The following is a 9,258-nucleotide window of genomic DNA, read 5'->3' as shown; positions in this document are numbered from 1 at the left end:
AAAAGGAAGCATAATCAAGAAATAGAAGAAAAAACTAAGCCAAATAAAAACAAATCCGATTTTTTCGCTATTTGCAGATTTGGATTCCCTCGTGCAGTAACAGATTTTATTCAAATTAATGGAGTGACTGAGGCTGTAGCAGCAAGAAAAACTTTATCAAATAAAAGATTATATAATATACAGAGAAAACAGGAATCCATTTATATTAACGATTACAATCCAGTTGTAATGTTAGCATGGAACGGAAATATTGATTTACAATATATTGGTGAAAAAACGGGACTTTTGAATTTCTACATTACCAAATATACAACAAAAGGAGAGAAAAGTCATATTGTTGATACTTTTGAATTATTGAATTCTACAAAAACATTGAGAAGTCGATTGTTTAACGTGGGCCTTCGTGCTCTTAGTAACAGAGAATGTGGACTTTTAGAAGCAAGCGATACGCTTCTTGGCATATCTCTTTATGGAACGGATCCTAATACCACAATTAGATGGTTAGATATAAATATGAATCGTAATCGTAGATTAAAACCGAAAAAACAAATAGAACAACTAGATCCAAATTCATCTGATTTATTTTATGAATCATGGGTTGACGATTATTATCCAAATAGGCCCTTAGAATTAGAAAATATACATTTGTATGATTTCTTACGATGGTATGACATAAAAAGTAATGAACCTAAATTGAATGAAAATCAACATTATTATATATTGTTGAACAACAAATTTTTAATTAAAAGGCAACGACCATATCTTATCAATCATTATAATATTGACATTAATAAATATCCAGAAAATTATTACTTTTCAATATTACTTATGTTTATGCCTTGGCGAAATCTTTCGCAACTAAAGGCAGGGCAAAAGTCATATACAGAAGCATTTTATTTATTAAAAGACAAAATAAAAGATGGAGTTATTTATGGGCAGCAACAAAAGGAATATTTAGATAATTGGAATAAAGCAAATGAAATGATTGACGCAAAAATATCAGAAATTAGAAATAATATAAATAACGACGATCATGACGATGATAATGATATTGAAAATCCATTAGAATTTCAACCAGTAGAGGCGATTAATGCAATGGATGACTTTAGAAGAGTTGTAACTATATCAGATGATGAAATGAATAAAATGATTGACAATTTAAATGCAGACCAAAAACGAGTATTTTATAAAATTCAAGATACCTTAAATACAGAAAACGAAATATTAAGATTTTTCGTAAGTGGAACTGGTGGTACTGGGAAAAGTTATCTCATTAATACAATAAAACATTGGGTATTCAAAACATTTAAAAAAAACGTTGCTGTGACTGCTCCAACGGGCATTGCAGCATTTAACGTTAACGGATTGACTATTCACAGACTACTGCAACTGCCAGTTGAACATGGATCCACCCCAAAATATAAACCTCTTTCAGATCAAGTTTTGAAAGTGTTACGAGCCGATTTAGGCAATGTTATGTTAATAATCATTGATGAAGTATCCATGATTTCAAATATCACTCTCATGTATATTCATTTACGATTAACAGAAATTTTTGACAGCTCCATGAATGAAAATTGTTGGTTTGGAGGAAAACATATTTTATTATTTGGAGATTTATTACAGCTACCCCCAGTCAGAGAAAATTCACCATTCGAAAATATATCGCAAAAAGAAATTGATAAATTTTTAGGCTCCCTTACTGCTTTTAATTTATGGAGAGAATTATTCAAATATGAAGAGCTATCTATCAATATGCGCCAGCAAAATGATTCTAACTTTATGGATATGCTAGGACGTATACGATTAGGAGTTTTAACAAGAGAAGATCAAGAATTGTTGTCTACAAGATTACTTAAATTTAATTCAGCTTCAATTGTTGACAGGCTACAAGAGTTAACTGTTCATTATTCCTTATTATCAAACAAAACAGTTTGTTTACTACCAACCAAAAATATGTGCACTCAATTAAATGAGGCCATGTTAAAACAAATTAAAGAACCGGAAATTGAACTAATTGCAGTTGATGAAATAGACTGTCCAAAATATTTTCATAAAAAAGTGTGTGCAGCAATAGAAAATTATGAAGATGATTCTTCAATGACAGCCGGCTTAGAAAGGAAAATAGTAATAAAATTGGGAAGTCGTATAATGCTACGAAGAAATATCGATATTACATTAGGCTTAGTTAATGGTTCAATTGGCATAATAAAACAAGTTTATTATGACATTCATGATAAAAATAAAATTAACAAAATTAAAATTAACTTTAATCATGGAATAGAATACGATTTAGAACGAGTTAAAACTAAATTTGAAATTTTGCCTCGATCATTTGTATACAGAGAACAGTTTCCAATATGTTTGGCATACGCTATTACAATTCATAAAAGTCAAGGCTTAAGTCTTGATAGTGCATTATTAGATATTGGATCGTGTATATTTTCTTGTGGCCAAGCATATGTGGCATTATCAAGAGTTAAAAATTTCTCTGGCGTCCATCTAATTAATTTTGATCCAAGTCAAATAAAAGCTCAAGAAAGTGCAATAGTAGAATATAACAGACTTAGATCACTCTATTGTGATAATTTGCAAACACTTACAGTTAATAAAATCAAATCTAAAAAAGTTCAGGATAGGCAATGGTCGTTACATCCCAATATCATTTCTGCAGATATGATAGATATTACTCCGATAAGGAAACCACCTGCTAAGAAAAAAAGAAATTTTCCTTCAAATAAAAATAAGACAACCAAAAAGAAAAGAAAATCGTAATATAATAATTGAATTCAAATTATATAATTTGTAGAATATTTAATTAATTTCATTTTATGGAATGTTTTCACTCATTAACAAAATCATAATAAAAGAAAAAATGGTTATGATATTTATTTATTTCAAAAACATTTAATACAAAAGAAATTGATTTATATGACAATTTTTTTATTGTGATACAATTATTTAAAATTATAATTCAACAGTTGCATTGTAAATTGTTTAATCGTTATTAAACAACTCTTAATTTAATAGATGAGTTAGTCACGTATTCTCATTGTTGATTACAAATATATTTTAATTGTCATAAAAATCAAATTTCAATTTTAAACCAAAGACACTTTCGATTGCAAACTTATGCTACAATTTTCCTGATGAAATGACCCCACCAGAAATTATGTTGAAGAAAATTTTACTAAATAATATAAAAGAAAGTTTAAGCACCATGGTGTTAGTTTTAAGCGGTACAGATAAGTATAGGAGAATATATGAATGTGACAGCTTTTGGTGTTTCACTGCTGCACCAGCAAATATATACATCATTGTTGCAATCTAATTTTGCATAAATATCCGAATAACATAAATATCGTACAGAAATAAATCACGCAGGGCTTCGGAAATTGACGGCAAATTAAAAATTTACTTCAAATTCCGGTACTAAAATTGTCGGATCTATTTGTGTATGGCATTTATGTAATTTTCTTCGAATACCTATGCAGAATTAGTGTCCAACAGCGTGTCGAACATATTTGCTCCTGCAGTGGTGGGGCACCAAAAGGTGTAACATTAATATTCTCACCTGTACCGTATAAAACTGACGTCAAGGTGCTAAAATTTACTTCTACATATAGAATCATCTTTTTCAATATGATTTTTGGTGAGTCATTTCACCCGAAAAATTTTAGCATGAGCTTGTAGTCGGCTAAAAAAAATGAATTAAATCATTCAGGTCTGCCCATAGTGTGCCGCATTTAACATGAACTTTTCAAATAGTTCGCTAGACAAAATCTCAATAATCTATCCTATTTGTTAATTTAAAATAGGCTATAAAGTTTAAAGTTCTAATTTTGTTAAGTATTTTAAAATATGTGACCCATCAGTCTGTATGGCTGTACAAAATTTCCAATCTATATTCCCATAAATAACGAAAATATGAATATGTCTTCATCTTAAATGCGACACGCTATATAATAGAGGAGTAAAAATTATTTCTTTTTAGAAATAAATAAAATTCATTCATATATACAGTGAAACCTGGTTAAGAGAGAGTTGAAGGGACTGTGATTTTTTTTTTCGCTTATATAGGTTTCACAATAATTCGCTTCTAGCTTATAGAGATATCCGAGAGGTCTGTCTAACTTAAAGAAGTCTATTAATAATATTCAAAATATTTAGTTATAATCGTAGTAAAGCATAATTTATTGTCATTCATACCAAATGTTGAATTATCGGTTTTAGAAGTACAGACAAGAAAGACTCTCAGTTAGGTATTTGTTTTTTACTTATAGCGGGTTTTGAGAGATGAAAATCCGAAATCTGAGAAATATTCTCACTTATAGAATTTTCTCGCATACCCAGTTCTCTCTTACTCAGGTTTGACTGTATATATAAAATGCAATACTAAAATTAATTCATTTTTGTGTTTTAAGCAGACCTGATATTATTCAAAATATTTCTGTATATAAATATATGATTGTCTAATTTTAGAAGTAATTCCATTTAGCATCACTTTAAATTTTTTATTTAATCAATACTTTTAAACATACATTATTATTTCACACAAAAAACAAATTTGTGGTTAATTTTTTTTTTTTTTTTTTCATTCTACATTGACCTCATGTATTTATATAAAATATTTTGATTTTAAGAAGAAGATATGTGTATTTATATGCACTCATAAGAAGCTATACTTCATTAGACACTTAATCAGTTATTCGTCTCTCATTGTCTTTTTATATATCGACTAACTAATTAGTGTTAAAAAGTTGTATTCAAATAATTTTCACTATGTACGTGCGACTAAAGAAATATAACTTCAAAAAAAAAAATTCTCCTCAAGTGTTATTGAAAATAAATAAATAAAATATCAATCGAATGAAACGAAAATATTCAAAATAACATTTTTATAAAATTATATTTATTAATCTAAATTATATTATTTCAATCAAAATAAAATTCATGAATTCAATTATTAAAATAATAGTATTACCAACTTACCAACAACATAATGTACTAACAAAGAAAACTTAAGAAGACTAACACTTTATAAATTCTTACGTTTATTATTTTAATTACATCATTTCAACAATAAAATACATCAACAAACAAGACTAAAAAAGCTTTATGAAATAAAAGAAGAAAAACAAATTTGGACTCAATGAGAGAATAAAGCAAATATTTAAACTATTCTGTAAATATTTTTTTTAAAATAGGTAACATGAGAATTCAAATGGAAAGAAGACCATAATAGGACTAAGGGAACCAACAAATTTTGGAAACATGTAAAACTTTGCAAAGAATATAGCAAGTATACAAAAATTTTTGCGAATATTAAAATTAATAAATATTTAAAAAAAAAAATAATAAGGGCCTTTTAGGCCCGAAATTATATCCTATAAGAGTAATTTATTTTGTATAATACATATAACACATTTCTAATGGCAAATTGCATCTATAAGAAATGTGATGGTCGTATGATGGTAGCATCTCGTCCGGGATTCCAATAGCGTACGAGGCCTAGAATTCAACAGTACTTCAATGCATTTATGATGGTAAGTGTTTGAAAATTATTTATACAAGTACTTGATTTCAATAAATTGTATTACTTTTTTAAACATATAATTTGCTTTGCATGAAACGAAAATATTCAAAATAACATTTTTATAAAATTATATTTATTAATCTAAATTATATTATTTCAATCAAAATAAAATTCATGAATTCAATTATTAAAATAATAGTACAACCAACTTACCAACAACATAATGTACTAACAAAGAAGACTTAAGAAGACTTACACTTAATAAATTCTTACGTTTATTATTTTAATTACATCATTTCAACAAGAAAATACATCAACAAACAAGACTAAAAAAGCTTTATGAAATAAAAGAAGAAAAACAAATTTGGACTCAATGAGAGAATAAAGCAAATATTTAAACTATTCTGTAAATATTTTTTTTAAAATAGGTAACATGAGAATTCAAATGGAAAGAAGACCATAATAGGACTAAGGGAACCAACAAATTTTGGAAACATGTAAAACTTTGCAAAGAATATAGCAAGTATACAAAAATTTTTGCGAATATTAAAATTAATAAATATTTAAAAAAATAATAATAAGGGCCTTTTAGGCCCGAAATTATATCCTATAAGAGTAATTTATTTTGTATAATACATATAACACATTTCTAATGGCAAATTGCATCTATAAGAAATGTGATGGTCGTATGATGGTAGCATCTCGTCCGGGATTCCAATAGCGTACGAGGCCTAGAATTCAACAGTACTTCAATGCATTTATGATGGTAAGTGTTTGAAAATTATTTATACAAGTACTTGATTTCAATAAATTGTATTACTTTTTTAAACATATAATTTGCTTTGCATGAAACGAAAATATTCAAAATAACATTTTTATAAAATTATATTTATTAATCTAAATTATATTATTTCAATCAAAATAAAATTCATGAATTCAATTATTAAAATAATAGTACAACCAACTTACCAACAACATAATGTACTAACAAAGAAGACTTAAGAAGACTTACACTTAATAAATTCTTACGTTTATTATTTTAATTACATCATTTCAACAAGAAAATACATCAACAAACAAGACTAAAAAAGCTTTATGAAATAAAAGAAGAAAAACAAATTTGGACTCAATGAGAGAATAAAGCAAATATTTAAACTATTCTGTAAATATTTTTTTTAAAATAGGTAACATGAGAATTCAAATGGAAAGAAGACCATAATAGGACTAAGGGAACCAACAAATTTTGGAAACATGTAAAACTTTGCAAAGAATATAGCAAGTATACAAAAATTTTTGCGAATATTAAAATTAATAAATATTTAAAAAAATAATAATAAGGGCCTTTTAGGCCCGAAATTATATCCTATAAGAGTAATTTATTTTGTATAATACATATAACACATTTCTAATGGCAAATTGCATCTATAAGAAATGTGATGGTCGTATGATGGTAGCATCTCGTCCGGGATTCCAATAGCGTACGAGGCCTAGAATTCAACAGTACTTCAATGCATTTATGATGGTAAGTGTTTGAAAATTATTTATACAAGTACTTGATTTCAATAAATTGTATTACTTTTTTAAACATATAATTTGCTTTGCAAAAAGAAGTGATATCCCACCAAAAACATAAATGTGTAAAAAGGCGTAGATATCACAGAATCCCAATAAACTCAATTACGTCAGCCCAAAAAAGTTGTGAAATCCCGTAGAGAAAAAAATTATTCGAAAAAAATTTATAAAAATGACATAAATTTATTGAGTAACTTTTCCGTAAAGACGCATTAAAGTATTACATTAGCAACTTTTCGGTGACGTCATACCTACACGCACCTGTATAGGAGAACAAAAGAAAATCGTTAACCCCCTACTACCTCCCTCCTCCCCTCTAATGTTATGACGTTATAATTTTTTCACAACTTTTTTTAAACATCAAAATTTAAATTTAAACAATCGAAAGTATTCTTCAGATAAAAGTCAAGCACTTACTTAACAAAAGCCTAATTTTTTTTTACTAAAGTACGAAAATTATTGGTTTAAATTTCTTGTGTAGGTTTCTCCTTAGTACGTATTTATTTTATATTTTACTTCGCAAGTTTTTATTTTTATATTCGTTTTTCTATTCCGAAAACTTGCGAAGTAAAATATAAAATAAATACGTACTAAGGAGAAACCTACACAAGAAATTTAAACCAATAATTTTCGTACTTTAGTAAAAAAAAATTAGGCTTTTGTTAAGTAAGTGCTTGACTTTTATCTGAAGAATACTTTCGATTGTTTAAATTTAAATTTTGATGTTTAAAAAAAGTTGTGAAAAAATTATAACGTCATAACATTAGAGGGGAGGAGGGAGGTAGTAGGGGGTTAACGATTTTCTTTTGTTCTCCTATACAGGTGCGTGTAGGTATGACGTCACCGAAAAGTTGCTAATGTAATACTTTAATGCGTCTTTACGGAAAAGTTACTCAATAAATTTATGTCATTTTTATAAATTTTTTTCGAATAATTTTTTTCTCTACGGGATTTCACAACTTTTTTGGGCTGACGTAATTGAGTTTATTGGGATTCTGTGATATCTACGCCTTTTTACACATTTATGTTTTTGGTGGGATTTTATTTTACAATAACTTATTGAATTTTTGAAAAAATTTTATTATAAATTAATATACTATTATATTTTTTATATATACAAGTTAAGAGTAACAAGTATCGATAGGAGATTATCGAATTTATAACTAATAAAACATTTCGCCTTAATCAAAGAAAATAAAGATTTTGCTATACCATTTTTTATACTTTCAATAAATAATTTATTATTAAATTTTTATTATTTCATTTATTTTTTAAAATTATTAAAAATATTTTTCTAATAATTATAAGCGTACATAAACAAGTAGTAAATGTAAAATGAAAATAATAAAGGTAATGTAATGCATTTGCATTACACTGATTTACGATATATATTCCGCGATATCCTTTATTATATTTAAAATTAATAATATTGATATACTAATAATAGATATATTCAAGCTATTAATATATAAAATTTTATATTAAATATGATATTAATAATTGTTTATTTTATTTTTTTGTATATATAAAAATAATTTACTCTTATTTAAAAAATTTGATGGCTCTCTTAAAAAGAGAGCCGTTTTTATATGTTGATGTATTTTTATGTTATCAATTAAATAATATTTTCGATTTATTTATTTTGAACTTGTATATTTTGTAACAGCTTTAGTACCTTCACTAACAGCGTGCTTTGCCAATTCACCAGGTAATAATAATCGAACTGCGGTTTGAATTTCCCGACTTGTGATTGTTGAACGTTTATTATAATGTGCTAAACGTGATGCTTCAGCAGCAATACGTTCAAAAATATCATTAACAAAACTGTTCATGATACTCATAGCTTTACTAGAGATACCAGTATCAGGATGCACTTGTTTTAATACTTTGTAAATGTAAATTGCATATGATTCCTTGCGCTTCCTCTTCTTTTTCTTATCACTCTTTGATATATTTTTTTGAGCTTTGCCAGCTTTTTTTGCTGCTTTTCCACTTGTTTTTGGTGGCATTGTTACAAACAATTAATATACACAGATAGTTACAGAACACCAGTCAGTATATGTATGAGCGTGTCGTGTATACAACTAGCGTATTATATACGCGAAGATGGATATAACAATAAAAATGAATACTACTCTCTGATTGGCTAA

The sequence above is a fragment of the Chrysoperla carnea genome (genome assembly GCF_905475395.1).
Source record: "Chrysoperla carnea chromosome X unlocalized genomic scaffold, inChrCarn1.1 SUPER_X_unloc_1, whole genome shotgun sequence".
NCBI lineage: Eukaryota > Metazoa > Arthropoda > Insecta > Neuroptera > Chrysopidae > Chrysoperla > Chrysoperla carnea.
Note: the sequence above shows the minus strand (reverse complement) of the source record.